The 16,781-nt window shown below is 43.5% G+C and overlaps 1 protein-coding gene across 1 annotated transcript in view; it reads right to left on the bottom strand.

Annotated features, from left to right (window-relative positions):
• HRH1 (histamine receptor H1) overlaps nt 1-15,430 on the bottom strand; it is an 87,273-nt gene extending 71,843 nt beyond the window's left edge. The window contains exons 1-2 of the mRNA XM_083726821.1: nt 15,320-15,430; nt 12,475-12,593 (exon numbers count right to left, since the gene is read on the bottom strand). The gene's annotated coding sequence lies outside the window, so the exon portion shown is untranslated. The remainder of the gene's footprint in view (nt 1-12,474; nt 12,594-15,319) is intronic.
• Nucleotides 15,431-16,781: the final 1,351 nt, after the last annotated feature.

The following is a 16,781-nucleotide window of genomic DNA, read 5'->3' as shown; positions in this document are numbered from 1 at the left end:
ATTGGTATGGACTCAGTCTTAGAAACTGATACTAGAACATATTAATGGATGACAGTGGGCATCCCTCATTGCTGTTATTCCTTTTAATGTTGCTACACACACGATATAGTATGGCTATTGCAGTTTCTAGTGAGACTATCATCTGTGAGTATAATTTTCATTTTGCTATAACTCTCAACATTTGCAGTTATAATTTCTAGTAGTTTATGAGCTTAAGGGAAGAAATAAATATTTGAAATTGTAGAGATTTCCTTGGGAAAACATTCAAAACTAACGGAATATAAACACTGATTATAGTTTCCTCAGAGACATTCTCCCTATTGCTTTCCATAAGTTGTGTAAAACAATTTACACAACTTTTCAAATTTACACAAACTGCTTTTAATATTGTGTTTTAATGTTGCAACCCACCCTGGGACCTTAGGGTGGAGGGTGGGTAAATTTGAATAATTTCATCATCATCATCAACAACAACAACAACAACAGGGAGTGCCAACATGGTGCCCTTGAGATGGTATTGTTGGACACTACCTCCTATCAGCCCCAGTCAGCATGGCTGATGGTCAGAGGTAATGGGAGTTGCAGTCCAACAAGCTCATTATTAAGGATTTGTAGAGGGGTGGCTGGAGTGGTGCATGGCAGAAGGCTTGGAGCCTGAAGGGCCCTGCCCTTCCTCTCTCCACCTGGCTTGGACGGGGCCTGACAGGCTCCATAAAGCACTGCTGCTGCTGCTTGACAGAGAGGGCTCATTTTTAAAAATTGTTTTCATTTTTTATCTATGTCATTTTAAATTGTAATTGATATTAACATTGTATTTTTTAGTTTTAGATTTTACGATTTATGTGGAAATTGTTTTCCATTTGGTTGTGTACCTTTTGATGTGTTTTGTTTATTTTTGACTTTTGTTATTTTGGTAATTATGTCATGTTGTAAGCCGCCTTGAGCATTGTTTTAACTATGGAAAGGTGGCATACAAATAAAATGATGACGATGATGATGAGATGACAGCATCCAGGGGAGAAATTGCTGGAGCTGTGTGTAGAGAGAGACCATGGATTGTGTGGATTCTGATGTGCATGTCTGGAGTTTTGATAGTGGCCCTAGTGAAAGAGGCCACTTGAAAAACACCTGAAAACCCTTTCATTGATTAGGTTACCTGTGCCCTTCCTCCCTGCACCGGTGAATGAAGAAGGATGTGGCCATTGTGATTTTGGTACACACCCTCCCGAAACATCACTGGGCAGGTGTAGATACACTCCACTTTGCTGAGGCCACCTATATCTGTTTTCAGATGAATACACTGCAGGGTAAGGCAGAATCAATCCACAATGAGCTTTTATTTTCAGAATGCAGAAGCACTTTTCAGGGACAAAAAGATATGAAGTAGATCTAGATTGTGCGCGTGTAATGTAGAAAAAAACACAAGTACTCAATCTCCATTCTAGAATAAAAGGTTGTGTGAATACAGCCTTTGTGTCTCATCCTTCTGCACGTGTTTCTATATGTACATATATGCAAAGACTTGCAGGAGGATGAGACAATTGCATAGGCACTTCACTACAGCCACTGTAGGCTTTTTAAGCAGAAGATGGAAGAATTGGAATGGTGATGTCCTAACTCCAACAACCACGAGAGGGAGTTTTAAGTCTCTCTCCAGAATTGCCATTTTTATTTTATTTCTTTTCTCCCCCCCCCCCCCGAATATTTTTACTGAATTTTCAATCATACATAAATAAATACAGGAAGTGAGGAAAGCAAGCACAAAGAAATAAAATTAAAATTGCCACAGTGTGAAAAGAAAAGAAGACTACAATACAGTCCAGCAGGAACAGCAAGCTTTCATCCACTTCAAAGACTTTAATCAAAGCCTATTAAATAAAAATAAAAGAAATGCCACAACTTCTGTGTCCATCCATTATTATCCATTTAGATTAAAAAAAATTAAAGACACTATTAAATGGAAGGGGGAAAATAATAGAATCCAAACATTTGCATGCATTGGGTGGGACCAAATGGCAATGTGCTTCCATATTTGTATCTGAAATAAAATAATACCACAAATCAAAGAAACAATCAACAGGGGTCACTGTTTGTAGTACCCAATTGGTTTTGGGGAGGGGAGGTGACAAAACTGATTTCCAATAAGTGCCCCCCCTTTATTTCCATTACAAGTCCTTGAGTCTATACTCTGAATAGTGACACCAGGGACCTAGAAGGTGCAGGGCTTGTCAGTCCAACCCCTGCACAGACTCATCAGGGCTGACCTTAAAGCAATTGAAACAATTGGGCCAAATTGGGCCCTGTGGGCCGCTCCTAAGGGGTGGACCCACCCAGGGCAAACTAGATGGATTTTATTTATATCTATGAGATTTTGCAGACTTTGGCTGTGAACTAAGTAAAAAGGTAAAGGGACCCCTGACCATTAGGTCCTGTTGTGACCGACTCTGGGGTTGCATGCTCATCTCGCTCTATAGGCCGAGGGAGCCGGCGTTTGTCCGCAGACAGCTTCTGGGTTATGTGGCCAGAATGACTAAGCCATTTCTGGTGAACCAGAGCAGCACACGGAAATGCCGTTTACCTTCCTGCAGGAGCGGTACCTATTTATCTACTTGCACTTTGACGTGCTTTCGAACTGCTAGGTTGGCAGGAGCAGGGACCGAGCAACGGGAGCTCACCCCGTCGCGGGGATTTGAACCACCGACCTTCTGATCAGCAAGTCCTAGGCTCTGTGGTTTAACCCACAGTGCCACCCACGTCCCTTTTGGCTGTGAACTGGGGCCCTACAAAAAAACAAACCAACCTAAAGTTGGGCCCCACTTCTTCAAATTGGGCCCCCACTGGCTAGCCCTGAGTCTCATAGTTGCTGGGCCTGAGTTTCCCTGCCCTTGAATGAAGTCTTGGGTTTCCAATTTTGGGAGAGGGGAGACTGTGGCACTGGGGAGATGGCAGGCTGGTGAGGCTTCCTAGATTTAGAGGCCCAAGTCGCCCTGCCCTCGCATGAAGTATTGGTTACAGATAGGTAGCCGTGTTGGTCTGCCATAGTCAAAACAAAAAAATTCCTTCCAGTAGCACCTTAAAGACCAACTAAGTTAGTTCTTGGTATGAGCTTCCGTGTGCATGCACACTTCTTCAGATACACAGTTGGTCTTTAAGGTGCTACTGGAAGGAATTTTTTTGTTATGAAGTATTGGGTTTGCAATTTTGGGAGAGGGGAGGTTGCCTCCTGGGGAGCGGGCAGGCTGGTGAGGCCCCCTAGATTTAGAGGCCCTAGGATTCAGCCTACTTAGCCTAGACATAAATCTGGCACTGGCTATATCCTGTACAGGAGCAGGGCCGTCTTAACCGTTGGCACTAGGGGTACACGGCACTAGGGCGCCGGGCTCTCAGGGACATCAGGCTGAGAGTCCGGGGCCGAGTCCAGGGAAGAGCCGCCGACAGTTGAGCGGAGCAGAGCCCATCGGAGCCCATCGGAGCTGCTGCAGGTGGCTCTTCCCTGGACTCCAACGCTCGCCCCCAAACTTGTGCCGAGCCGCAGCAGCAGGCTTGGCTCCGCTCGGCTGTTGGCTCTTGTCCCAGCTGCATGGCAGCTAACTGTTTTGGCGCCGTGCCCAGAGCGCCGTGTAACGTTGTGGTTGGATCTGCCGTGTGCTGACAGCACTGAAGGCAGCAACAAAACCCGATGAATAGGAGCACACAGATCCTGTCCGGAGATGTTGCCTCCGATGCCGCTTGCATTCCCCATCGTTCTGCACTGGCACCCCATGTTAGACGGTGCTGGGAGCATGCGCCGACAGCGGAAAAGCCGGCAAAGGAACCCGCAGCTTGGCGCATGTAACAGGATGCATCGCAGTGCCCACAACGTTACATGGCGCTCCGGTTAAACAGTTAACCGCCATGCGGGGGGAGGCAGCGGGCGGACAGCGCAGTGACTGTGCGTCCTACCCGACATCCCCCCCCAGCATGGAACCCGCACCCCCCTGTGTTTGGGGCGCTGGCACCCCTTTTGGTTGGCGCTATGAGTCCCTGTGTCCCACAGCCGTTCTAAAGGTAAACAACTATTTCCTTAAAAAAGTCAATAACTTTGGGGTCCCCCCTAAAAAAAGGTTGACAACTCTGGGCAACCTAGGGTTGCCGGGTGGATCTTTGCAACCTGGCGCCGCATATGCTTAAGATGGCCCTGTGAATGAGCTTAGTAGAAGGCAGTTCTCTCCTCTTGTTCTGCTTAGAGTGTCTCCTTCTTTCCTCTTTACAGACTGTAGTTTCAAGGATGGGACTGCGGCAATGACAAGAAGATCATCACCTCCATTTGGGTTGACTGTGTGCTATAAGACTGTTCTCCTCATACTGCAGGGTCTTCCATTTTACAGAGTGTACATTCAAGAAGAGGAGGGGAGGGAAAGTGCCCTGCTGCAGAAATTCCTTTCCTCTTCTTATATGGCATTTTTGAGGGACAGGCAAGGATGGTGTCATCCTGTTTCGTCACCCGATATGAAATGGGAAGGTGCAGACCCAATTCACCACCGCCCAAGCCTCCCTTTTTACATATATAATAACTTTTATTTGATTTTACAAATATAGAATTATAACAATCCAAATTACATATCCCTATTTGGAGATTTCTCCAAATCTCTGGACTTCCCACCTTCCCTTCCATGGATCCTGTTGTCCACCTTCTCAACTGCATATTATTTCATAGTCCATATTTTATATCTTTCCACATTATCCATAATATTCGCTACATTACAAGTGTTATTAAAATCCTGCTAAGGTTTTCATCTGCTTACAGTGGTCTCCTAGATAAATAATCATTTTTTCCCCATTCTTTGTTGAAGTTTTGGTCTTCTTGGTTCCTGAACCTTCTGGTCAGTTTTGTCATTTCGTCATAGTCTAACAGCTTGGTTTGCCATTCCTCTCTGGTAGGGACTTTGTCTTCTTTCCATCTCTGGGCTAGTAGCATCTGCATTGCTGTTGTCACATACATGAAAAGTATTTTCTGTTCCTTTGGAATGTCAGTACCTATAATTCTGAATAAAAGGCTTCTGGGTTTGTTTGTTTTTACAAAAGTTATTTTAAACATTTTTTTCAATTCATCATGCTGTATTTTTTGCTCCATAAGACGCACCTGACCATAAGACACACCTAGATTTTACAGGAGGAAAACAAGAAAAAAAAATATTCTGAACGAAACAGTGGATGTATGATTTTTGTGGTTCATGCTGTGGCCACAGACATGTGATCAGACGGTGAGTTTGGGGTAGCCCAATGCAAAAATCCTGAGGATCCATGTGGATCCGTGCTTTGTAACCACGTTTTTGCACCATTGCGGCCCCACAAAACAATGGATGCGTGATTTTTTTGGTGCAGGCTGTAGCCATGGGCATGCTATGTGATCTGATGGAGAATTTGGGGTGACCCAATGCAAAAATCCTGAGGATCCATGTGCTTTTACCTCCCCCGCTCCCAGGCAGCCTCCTTTATTGCAAGCGTCCCTTGTCTCCCTCCTGATAGCTTGCCTTTCAACATCCCCTTCCCTCTTGTTTGCCTTAGCGTCTTTTCCTTAGCTGGAGCAGTTTTTTGTTCCTCCTTTTCTTCTAATTTCTCTCCTCATTGCTTGTTTTAGTATTCCTGTCTCCTCTCCTTGCAAGTTCATTGTCTTTACCTCCCCGCTCCCAGGCAGCCTCCTTTATCACTAGCGCCCCTTATCTCCCTCCCAATCATTTGCTGATCAACTGTTCAGTGGCTTTGTTTCAACATCCCCTTCCCTCTTCCTTAAAAAAAAAAAAAAGCACGATCTGCTTTTTGCCCCTGGGCAATTTGGCTCCAGGGACCGTGTATTCGCTTCATAAGACGCACAGACATTTCCCCTTACTTTTTAAGGAGGAAAAAAGTGTGTCTTATGGAACGAAAAATGCAGTAAATTTTAAAGAGACTCACTGAAATGAAAGCACTTTGCTACAGATCAGTGACAGCTGGAGATAATCTCTTGTCAGTATCTGCTCTCAGTTTCTACCTTTTCTCTAATTAATAGAAAGGTATTGGATACCTCTTTATAAGATTGAAAAGGCAGCCTTTCTGGCTGTTACAGAAGAAAGAAATGCTGAGATACCACAATATTGCATTAGGCCCAGTAAACTTCCTTCCATTCTGATTATTAGGGGGCATCATTTTCCTGATATTTTAAAACTGTGGTAGCCAATTAAAAAGAAAATGTTCTGACATAAATCTGTTTGCTTATAAGATGTATTGAATACCAAAATGCTGATGGGGTGGGAGGAAAGGCAACTGGTAGGAGGAGGAGACAGAATTTGCCTGCTCAAGTCTCTAACTATGCCTGGGAGATTAGAATTGGGTGGGTGTATGCTGCAAGGTTAAAGAAAACCTCCCTGCCCTGCCCTGCACAGGGATGCTTTAGGTAAAAAGAAAGGAAGAAAAAACATGCTTTTCTGTTCCTCTATTCTCAGGTGGGGGTGGGGGTGGGGGAAGAGATTGGGACATGACCCAAAATTTCTATAGCCACCCATCAATAAATATTTCCTCATGGCTTATACTAATTATAATTTAAAAAACACAATATATGATAATTAAAATAAACAATAAACAATGAAAGACAGGAAAAAAGTTTACAACAGATATAGTATAAAACTATTTGCAGCCTGAGTTTGAAATGTGGGTGAATGAAAAAGTATTCACAGGGTGCTGAAAAAGCTTTAAAAAAGCACATTAGAGGAATGTCTTGACAACGATCCATTTTCTGCATTCATTTTTGTTTACTTGCCATGTGATGGCACTGTTTACTCAAAAACGAAAAGCCCAATTGTTAATTTATTTTGAAAGATTATGATGAATACACATTATGTTCTTTGAAGAGGTATGACCTTTCCTCTGAGCATTTGATGTTTCAGTGATCACAATAAAAATAGCTTTACTATGTTTATTTCACTGATAAATCTGATTTATAAATCTCCTGGTTTTCTTGAGATGTAATATGCATAGCAGGCAATGAGGCCTTCAGAGCCTGGTGATTTACATACATACACACATCTAAAAAAGGCAACCATGCCGTGCTGAGTTCACAATTGCTAACAATAGTCGCAACCCGTTTTGACAAGTGCTTTCTTCTCTATATAACTGCACAGGCACCCTCTGTTGCACGCTGAAACCCTTTGCTGGAAAAGGTGAACTATATTTGGGTTTTTAAAGAATGACATAACGTAATAAAGAGGCAGGGGCTGTCAACTCGGGCTGTGTTTCTTTATGTTCCCAAAGTGCTGCTATTATATAATCAGTAACTTCCATAACATAGCAGGTTTACATACATTTTGAAAATAAATTGAGATCCCTTTCTCCATGCATAGCTTTTTCTTTATGATGGCTGCCAGGGCGTTGCAGCCCCTTGCTTTCTAGGTGGCAATTCAGCCACCAGAAGGAAATCAAGGAGAGAGGATGTTCTTAAATGCAATCTGCAGCGATTCCAGAAACATATTCTGGGCTTTACATAATGTCCCTCATTATATGGGGGCAACGCGTTCCTATTTTAATCTAGCTGAATTGTGTTTGGTTTTTAAGCTGCCCACAATATATGCAGAACGTTCTGGTTTTCTTTTTGGGTTCAGCAATCTGTACAAACAATATCCCACTCTCTCACTGCACCGCAGTCATCTCTACAGCAAACAATTCATTTAGCCCATGTATAACCCTGCAGCAAATATCCGCAGCACAAACTGTATTAAAAGATTGCATTAATAACGATTAAGTGTTGCGGAACCATGACCTTCATGCGATGAGAGGTGAAAAATGCCGTGTGAATTTCCCTGTTTAGGAAGAGCACAGACACATCTGAAAACATTTTGCCTAGGTGCTTAATAGTATGAGCCAAGCAGCTGACCGATCTGAACAATATTTCTGTGCCTGCATATGAATTGTTTTATGACTGTCCTTTGAATTACGTTGACGCCTATAGCTGGCTTGGTTACTTGTTGTTGGCATCTGTCTGTCTCAGGAGACAAATGGAGGAGTGCACCTTTGGGGGTGAAGTCAAACTGCTGGAAGGTTGCAGCACCTGCTGCGGCAGTAGAAACCAATATGGGAGAGCCAGGGCAGATGAAGGCATCTGGTTGTGCTGCTGCAAGTGCACTATGGCATTTCTTCTATCTGCAGTCCTCCCAGTGGTCATTTTTTCCTCTGGTCACTGATATATGACTTGACTGCCTGACTCCAGGCACTGTGGTTATCTGCAAGTGCTTCCCACATGGTGGGGTGGGGTTAATGCTGCCACCCTTCACATCACGTTTGCAGACATCATTGTAACACAAAGCTGGCCTGCCAATGGGTCTGGTACTGGAAGCCAGCTCCCCGAGGAGCATGTTCTTGTCAGGAGCTTGTCCTAAACTCAAGTAGGACCTTGGCAGAGACACATGCCCAACTGGCATGTTCTCTCTCTCCTGGTCAATTGTTCGGGAGCTTCAGCCCAAACATCACAGCAACCGATGTCAACAGACATCGGCACACTTAGGGATCCTCAGAGTCTTCGCAGCTTGCGTAACAGACCTCAGCAACTCACATAGATGTCAACTTTCAGATTTGAAAATAAGGGATCAGCAGCCTCAAAAATAAGGGATCAGCAGCCTTACCTGTCCCGGGGACAGTCTACAGGATATCTAACAATCCGGGATAGCAGCGGGAAACAGTGCTGGAATAAGGGAATTTCCCACAAAAAAAGGGAAGGTTGACAGCTATGGCAACTCAGCATTTTGGCTAATCTACTTTATTTACACATAAACACACACGGAGCACTGCAACATGGCTCCCTTTCTCTCTAGCATCAGACAGCAAAGAGAAAAAGAACAAAGGACAATAGTCCCACTTCACGGAACACAGTAACACAAACATCCTGTCTCTGTCACTTTCCACTTTGTGGAGTCAAAACATACACCATCATGTGATAGACAAAAATCCCATGACTGCAATAATGGAACAGGAATTCTAACAGTTCTTGAGGATCCTGCCACCTTCCATTTTGTGGTCTTGACCAAGCCAGTGTAGATGTCACTGAGACAGGAGTGTGAACATGCTAAGAATGTGGGCTTGAGAGAGAACATCTTTATTTGAAACTCTGTCCTGCCATGTGATACCCAAAATCTGCCGGACACAGTGCATGTGGAAGGTGTTGAGGCATTGCTCCTGATGGTCATAAGTAGTGCTGGATTACCAAATAGGCAGAGTAGGCCTATGCGCTCCATGCTTTTTAGGGGCCCTGCAACAACGGATCAAAATAATATTGATTTCATCTTGAAAAAAATACAGTCAAGCTTTCTTAGTTCAATGCTATCCCACTAGAGCACACACATGAGGGGGCCCCCTGAGTTTTCGACTGCCTAGGGGCCTCCACAGGGTTTAATCTGGCATTGGTTATAAGTTGCCCACGACTCACGTTCATAAAGCAGTGTGCTCAAAATGCAAGCCTGATAGACCTCTGTCTTGGTATTGGATGTTAGCAACACATTTTCCCATACCATTTTGGAGAGACGAGCCATTATCATACCTGCCTTGCCAATACACTTGTCCAGCTCAGTGTTGATGGAGAGGATACTGGTTATGGTGGAACCCAGGTGGACAAAATTGTCTACCACATCAAGCATGTGATCACCATGCTGATACATGGTGACATTCTGACCTAGAAAGGTGGTTTTCATCAGGCTGATGGTAAGGCCAAACTTATTGCAGGCTTGGGCAAAATGGCTGATGAGTCTCTGGGGAACTTCCTCAGAGTGAACTGTCATCTGCAAACAGATAAGGACCCACCACACTTTTGTCCTGGCATGGAGATGTGCCAGCTTGAACACACCCTTTGAATGGAAGTACACACCATATTCAGTCAAGCTTGGAGGGGCTGTAGCTCAGTGGTAGAGTATTTGCTTTTGCATGCAGGTTCCAGGTTCCACCTTTGGCACCTCCAGGTTGGGTTGGGAATGTTCTGTGTCTAAAACCCTTGTCATCCATTGCCAGTTAGTGCATACAACACTGAGCTACATGGTCCAATGGCCTTGTGACAGATATTATACCACAACAGCTTTAATTCTTCTGGAATTGCCAAGAATGGCTATAGGTAATTGTATGACTACATCCCCAACTAAGGAACACAATATATTTCATATTAACAAAAGCGAACTAGAGCCTAGGACTTGCCGATCAGAAGGTCGGCGGTTTGAATCCCCGCAATGGGGTGAGCTCCCGTTGCTCGGTCCCTGCTCCTGCCAACCTAGCAGTTCGAAAGCATGTCAAAGTGCAAGTAGATAAATAGGTACTGCTCCGGCGGGAAGGTAAACGAAACAACTGAGATGAGCTTCATTCTCAAGGTGGAATGGTTTGTTTTCATAAACCATTCCATAAGAAGAATGCTGAATAATAAAACTCTTAATGTTTGAGGTTAAAGGTTTGCCTGAAGTATGGGGAATGCTGACATTATTGTTCCAGGTCATAAAGTTACTTTTTTTGTTTGTTCATCCGTTAGCGGTCAATACTTTTTGGGTTAAGAACATAGGAAGAACCTTGCTGGATCAGGCAAGTGACCCATCTAGCTTAGCATCCTATTCTCACAGTGGCCAACCAGATACAAATGGGAAGCACATAATAAGCAGGACATGAGCGAAACCTAAACAATACAGCAAGCAGACACTCATCAATTTACATTTGGCCTCATTAAAAAGCTTGGATGAAGAGAAATAACTAGAAGAAGTCAAAAAACCATGGGGTCTGTCATACATCCAAGGGAAGGGAGTCGCAGAAATGGGGCATCACAAGAAGATCCTTGCTCCTCTTCCCACACAATGTGCTCCACCCAGTGGCAGGATCTGCTGCTGAATGCTCGCATTGACAGGAACTGTTTACATTCAGAAGTACAGAGTCTATTTAAATAGAAGTAGCTATCAAGTGGCTAAGTGAAAAAAAGATTGGTTCCCCGATTATAGAGGAATGTTAAGTTTTCACTTTTCCAAGATACACTTGAACAAATTAGTTTACATATTTAGTGAAGATATTTAATCTTCTGCATTATAGAGACCAAAGTACTGGAAAACAGTACTGCCATTTCTGAAGGGTCAGAAGATTTTGTTCTGAATCACCACGAACTTTTGTTTTATATTCTTTTCTATTGCTGCCCTGGGGTGATCCGCTTCAAAACAGCAAAGGACCTGAGCTATAATCCTCCCTTTATTTTCCAGCCTGTGCTCAGCATGAAATGTGTTTATCTGCAGGATTGTGTAAGAGCTTCATTTAGAATCCTGTCTCTCATGCTTCACACGTAAAAATCACAAGCTGAGAAAGAAGGGGAAGACATTGAGAGTGATAAGTAAAAGGCTCACCTGTTTGACATTGGGACACACCAAAACATCCTGTCCAATACCTGCGCCCATAGTCCTTCCTTTTCTTTCCCCCTCTTCTACTTGTGATAAGCTCAGGATATAAATCTGATTTAATACATTTTCTGGTATGTTCTGCCAGCCCACCCCATCCACCCGCAATCACTACCACCAAAGAAACCTTTCTATACTTCTGTGTAGAATGTCTTTGTTCCTTTTAGGGATGAGGGAGAAACTTGATTTGGTTCACATTTAAAGGTGAAATCTCCCTAAATTTACACTTTTGAAAAATAGCATGAGCACTGAAAGATAGCCATCTTTCAAAGTGCACACTTCTCCAAATTTTGCAGTGTAGTTCTCTAGTTAAGTTGAAGGAGTGGAGACCAGAGGTCCACTGTGGAGAGCCAGGCTGGAGCCATTTTATAAGCTGAAAGCCATCTTAGAAAGCAAACTAAAAGCTAAAAAGACATTTCTCTCTCCCCTGCTTGCCCCTGCTCTTTGCAAGAGGATGCGGCCAGGGGATTTTGCTAGTGGTTGAGCTCATTCTGAGAAACTGTCCGTTTGCTCAGGATGTTTAGCCCACCACAAAGTTCTAAACCGAGCAACCTGTTAAAAACCACAGAAAGAGGCGGGGGGTCAAGGAGCATTTACGGGAATTGCAAATAGGTCAAGAGGATTATAAGCTCGCAGCGCCACCTAGTGAATAATGCAGCCTGGAACCGAAGGGCCACCATCAATTCTTTAATTGGTAGAGCTTTTAATGAATATGTATAAAGAGGAATATGTAAGGGGTGGGTCAAGGGCTGAACTTTGCTTTGCCTAAGGGGATAAAAACTGTCTGCCCCTGGTGTTCGGGGGCATTCTCTCATTTTTCCTGAATGCACCCCTTTGCTTTATTTGTCTGACAAATTAAACCAAAGTCAATAAAACTTGTGTTTTAAAAAATATTGCTGCCTGGATTTTTCCATTCTGGTCTAGATTCTGAAGTTTCTAACAAAGTAATGTGAAAAAAATGCTTATACTTAAGGTAAAGTGTGCATAAACATGAGAAACTGAGAGAAATGGAAAGTAACTGAAACAGAAAGATTTCCACAACCCTAGTTCCTATTCTACTTACATGTATGTTGACTTTGATAGTACCATGGTCGCTGTTTCCAATTGGCTCAACAACACATCTCACACCAGGCCTTGGCCACCACAGAAGAGTGAATCCAGGGCCACAGTCTTTTATGGAATCTAGAAAGTAATGAACCCTTTGTCATAAGCAGAACATCTACGTAAGGGAAATTGAAGTCACCCACTACAACTACATTTCTTCCTTTGGATGTCTTCTTGATTTAATTTTCCATCTCAGGATCACCCTGGGAAGATCACCCTGGGCATTTTGGTCAGTGGGCAATAGTACATCTCCAGTACTAAATTATTCTTTCAGCACAGTATTGCACTTCACACCTGTTTCATGGAGAAGTCTGCCCATTTGGGGATTTCTAGTTGGCTGGACTTTATGTCCTCTTTTATGTCCATTAAACCCTTTCCTATCCTCCTTACACGGTTTGTATCCAGAGATGACTGTGGCCCCATGGAAACCTAAAAGCATTTACTTGCCCAAGGTGAAAAATCAGGTTGGGAGTTGGGCCTGATTCCTGGTTCTGGTCTAAAACAAATGAGGCCATTACTTGCTGCAACATTGGTTAGTGCCTGGATGGGTGACCACCTGGGAAGCATATGTATACTGTTTTGGGTCCTTTGATCAAAGAAAAGCATAATATAAATACAAGGGGAAGTAATAAAAATATAGAGAAAATATCACTGGTGTCTGCTAAAAAATGGCCTAAACTGGATTCATAGGCACTTCTTTAGAGCCTGAGATTGCAACTGGATGTACACTTACCTAGGAGTAAATCCCACTGAACTCAGTAGGACTTCTGAGCTGACACTGACAGTGCTGCATTCTGAGAGTCTCAGTTTTCAGTTCTAAATATAAGTAAGGCCTGCAAGGGTACATTAATCCCTGTGAAAATGGGAATCTGTAAAGATACTAGAGCCAATCTGCAGAGCAGCTTTCATTTGAACTGAATGTCACTGATTATCACAAACTTCAGATTTTGTGTTATTACCTATTGCTCTTGGCAAAAGTAATATTTGAATAGTTTGCCAGGTTTCTTGTACTTTTTTGAAATTGCTGTTTAAAATGTAGTAGAATCTAGGCCAAATAGCAATATGCACATAGTAGACCTTGAACCTTTGTGGTTAGTGAACGTGATCAGCTGGATAGAACTTGTTTTTATCCCCATGGGGGTTCTTTTTTGTCTGGTGTTTATTTTCTGCCTTTTTTGTTCTTTGTTTATTTTGGATACAGCCAATAGGCACACAGGGTTGTTGTCTTGATATTTCCAGTCACCTAACAGTGTTGCCTCAGTTGATCTCCAAAGCAGAAAGACAGGAAACATGGCCTGTGTGAACTATAGACGCCTATAAATTAGGTCACACATAAATGGGGGTTTATAGTTCCAGGATGAAGAAGGAAGTTCTGCCTATACACTTTCTTAATTCTTGGCACATTCTTCAAATAAATCTTAGCAACAAATCCCCTGAGTGCTGATTTGATCCGAACGGACAGTTTTGCCTTTCCGGACATGTTATAATCAGTCTTGCTTGAACGATATAGTTTTTGAATAGTGTTTCAAATGAACTCAGGAGCCTATCAGCTGCTATTTCTTAGGTGGAGTGGAAAAGGATATGGGTGTAATCAGGGAATCAACTATAACACAAGGCACCAAGACCAGTGTTGTTTTCAGATGGGCACTGCATGAAGAACAGGAAACACTAATGCACAGCAAAGGCTATTGAACACAAAAGTAAAATTAAGAGCACAGTCAGGTTACAAGGTCCAAAAATCTTTGGCTGAGGTTCTTTCAATTTTCAAAAATATTTTTTTTGTGTGCGTGTGTGTACACATTACCTTCCCTACCAACAATCACTGTGGTAGGGTGAGATAGAAACAGAACTATGGAACAACTCTCCCAGAGTCTCCTCAGAGAGTACCTCTCTGTCTTCTGTGGTAGCTTCTAAGAGCCAAAAAAGGACAGTGCTCCACAGGAGGCTAGAGTTTACAGGGTTCAATGTTCTTCAGATATAAGTTGCTCACCCCAGAACACTAATCTGCTCTAGTACTGGTTTTAACGGGCCATTGAGCAAAATGTTATCAGCCCCCCCTCTTCTTTTCTACATCTGGCCAAAGCGAGGGATCAAGGTGAGTGACTGCTCTGCCTCTTCCTTTCTTCACAGCTCTCTTGCTTAGAGGTGACAGGTGAACAGGAAGTGACCACAAGTAGAAGGAGGAACGGACCCAGGGGAACCCTCTGCTTTGGCAGGTGCCCAACGATCCTGCCCCCTGACCTATTTCCTTTCCCCTTGAAAACTTTTCATATGAAACCCTACTTCTGCCACACTTCCTTCTAACCATTATCCACTATAGTGTTAAAATAGCTCTGATTTGGCCTCTTCCTCTTCAGAACAGAAAACAGCTGACAGAAAAATGTGTTTGTTTGCAGCTATCCTGCGTACTGTGTCAAATAACATTAGGCTGCACTAGGCACAATGCAATAAGTAAAATGATGTGGCGTTATGGTGTAACCTGACACAGCTTGTCAAGAGCAAAAACAGTGCAAGAAGTGCACATGGGAGGTGGCCCTCTTCAACAAATGTGGTTATAAGGAAATGTACACACACACACACACACACACACACACACACACAGTGAATAGAATGACCCAAATCATTTTAAAGTACGAACCACTGTAGTTGATAAAACTTTGCAAGTGAACAAAACAAGTTCTCTTTTGGAATGAAGGCACACACGCTTGAGTAAAATGGACCCCAGAGTGTTGTGGAGGGCCGGGTGATTAAAATAAAAATAAAAATCAACTCAACTGTCAGACTGGGAATATCCCCTCACTCACCCTGTTTAGGATATTCCACCATTCTTCTGCAGAGTTTCTTTTTTTCCAGCAAAGTAAGCGGCTCACGCATGTTAAACAAAGCTTTAATAATAATAACATTGTAACACAATAACATCCTGTCTGAGAGAAACTAAAACAACATCTTGGGGCAAGAATAAAGCTAGAATGACAGTTGGCCTCTCCAAATGAACTTAACTGAACAACCGAAGGGAGGGGCCAATTCCAGAGCACAACACAATTCCAGAGCCCACCAGATGCCAGACAGTATACTATTCAAATTAGCCCCCAGTGTTTTTCTAACATAGAGAGGAAGTGGTCTGCCTAAGAGGTAACAGAGATACATAGATGTACTGTACAGTGGTACCTTGGGTTACAGATGCTTCAGGTTACAGACTCCGCTAACCCAGAAATAGTACCTCGGGTTAAGAACTTTGCTTCAGGATGAGAACAGATATTGCGTGGCGGCGGTGCGGCAGCAGCAGGAGGCCCCATTAGCTAAAGTGGTATCTCAGGTTAAGAACAGTTTCAGGTTAAGAACGGATCTCCAGAAGGAATTAAGTTCTTAACCCGAGGTACCACTGTAATATAGTATCAGTATCAGTGTCAAACTTTATTTCAGTCACAGACCAGCATAAGATAAAACATACAAATAAACTGAACACATAATACTTAAAACAGGTAAGGTATAAAAACTAGTAGTTAAAAGGTAATTATAGCATACATAACTTTAAAAGTTAGAATCAAGGACAAACGGTTAAAAGCGACTATAAGGGAGGGAGCGTGAAGGAGCACAGGCCTTGCATTTTGGGCCTAGTTTGTGCGGCAAACTAAAGGTAAAGGTAAAGGTACCCCTGCCCGTACGGGCCAGTCTTGACAGACTCTGGGGTTGTGCGCCCATCTCACTCAAGAGGCCAGGGGCCAGCGCTGTCCGGAGACACTTCCGGGTCACGTGGCCAGCGTGACATCGCTGCTCTGTCGAGCCAGAGCCGCACACGGAAACGCCGTTTACCTTCCCGCTGGTAAGCGGTCCCTATTTATCTACTTGCACCTGGAGGTGCTTTCGAACTGCTAGGTTGGCAGGCGCTGGGACCGAGCAGCGGGAGCGCACCCTGCCGCAGGGATTCGAACCGCCGACCTTTCGATCGGCAAGTCCTAGGCGCTGAGGCTTTAACCCACAGCGCCACCTGCGTCGCTGTGGGGCAAACTATCCTTCGACAAATATCCATCACGGTAGCGCAAAATCTAGCAACTGAGTATGTAACATCTGGGTTTTCATCTTGAAGTAGCAGGGAGGTATAAAGTTGTTCTGTGCAACCTGGAAATTTATGTAGTACAGTATAGGCAAGATGAACCTAGCTTGTATATCTGTATAGTACTGGCAGTGAAAAAAGGCATGTTCTGTTATTTCCAGTTGTCCAGAGCGGGCCAGATGTAATATAAAAATTGCAGGTAGCTGACCCAT

The sequence above is a fragment of the Podarcis gaigeae genome, assembly GCF_964106915.1.
Source record: "Podarcis gaigeae genome assembly, chromosome: 2".
Lineage (NCBI taxonomy): Eukaryota > Metazoa > Chordata > Lepidosauria > Squamata > Lacertidae > Podarcis > Podarcis gaigeae.
Note: the sequence above shows the minus strand (reverse complement) of the source record. Positions and strands in the feature narration are given on the sequence as shown.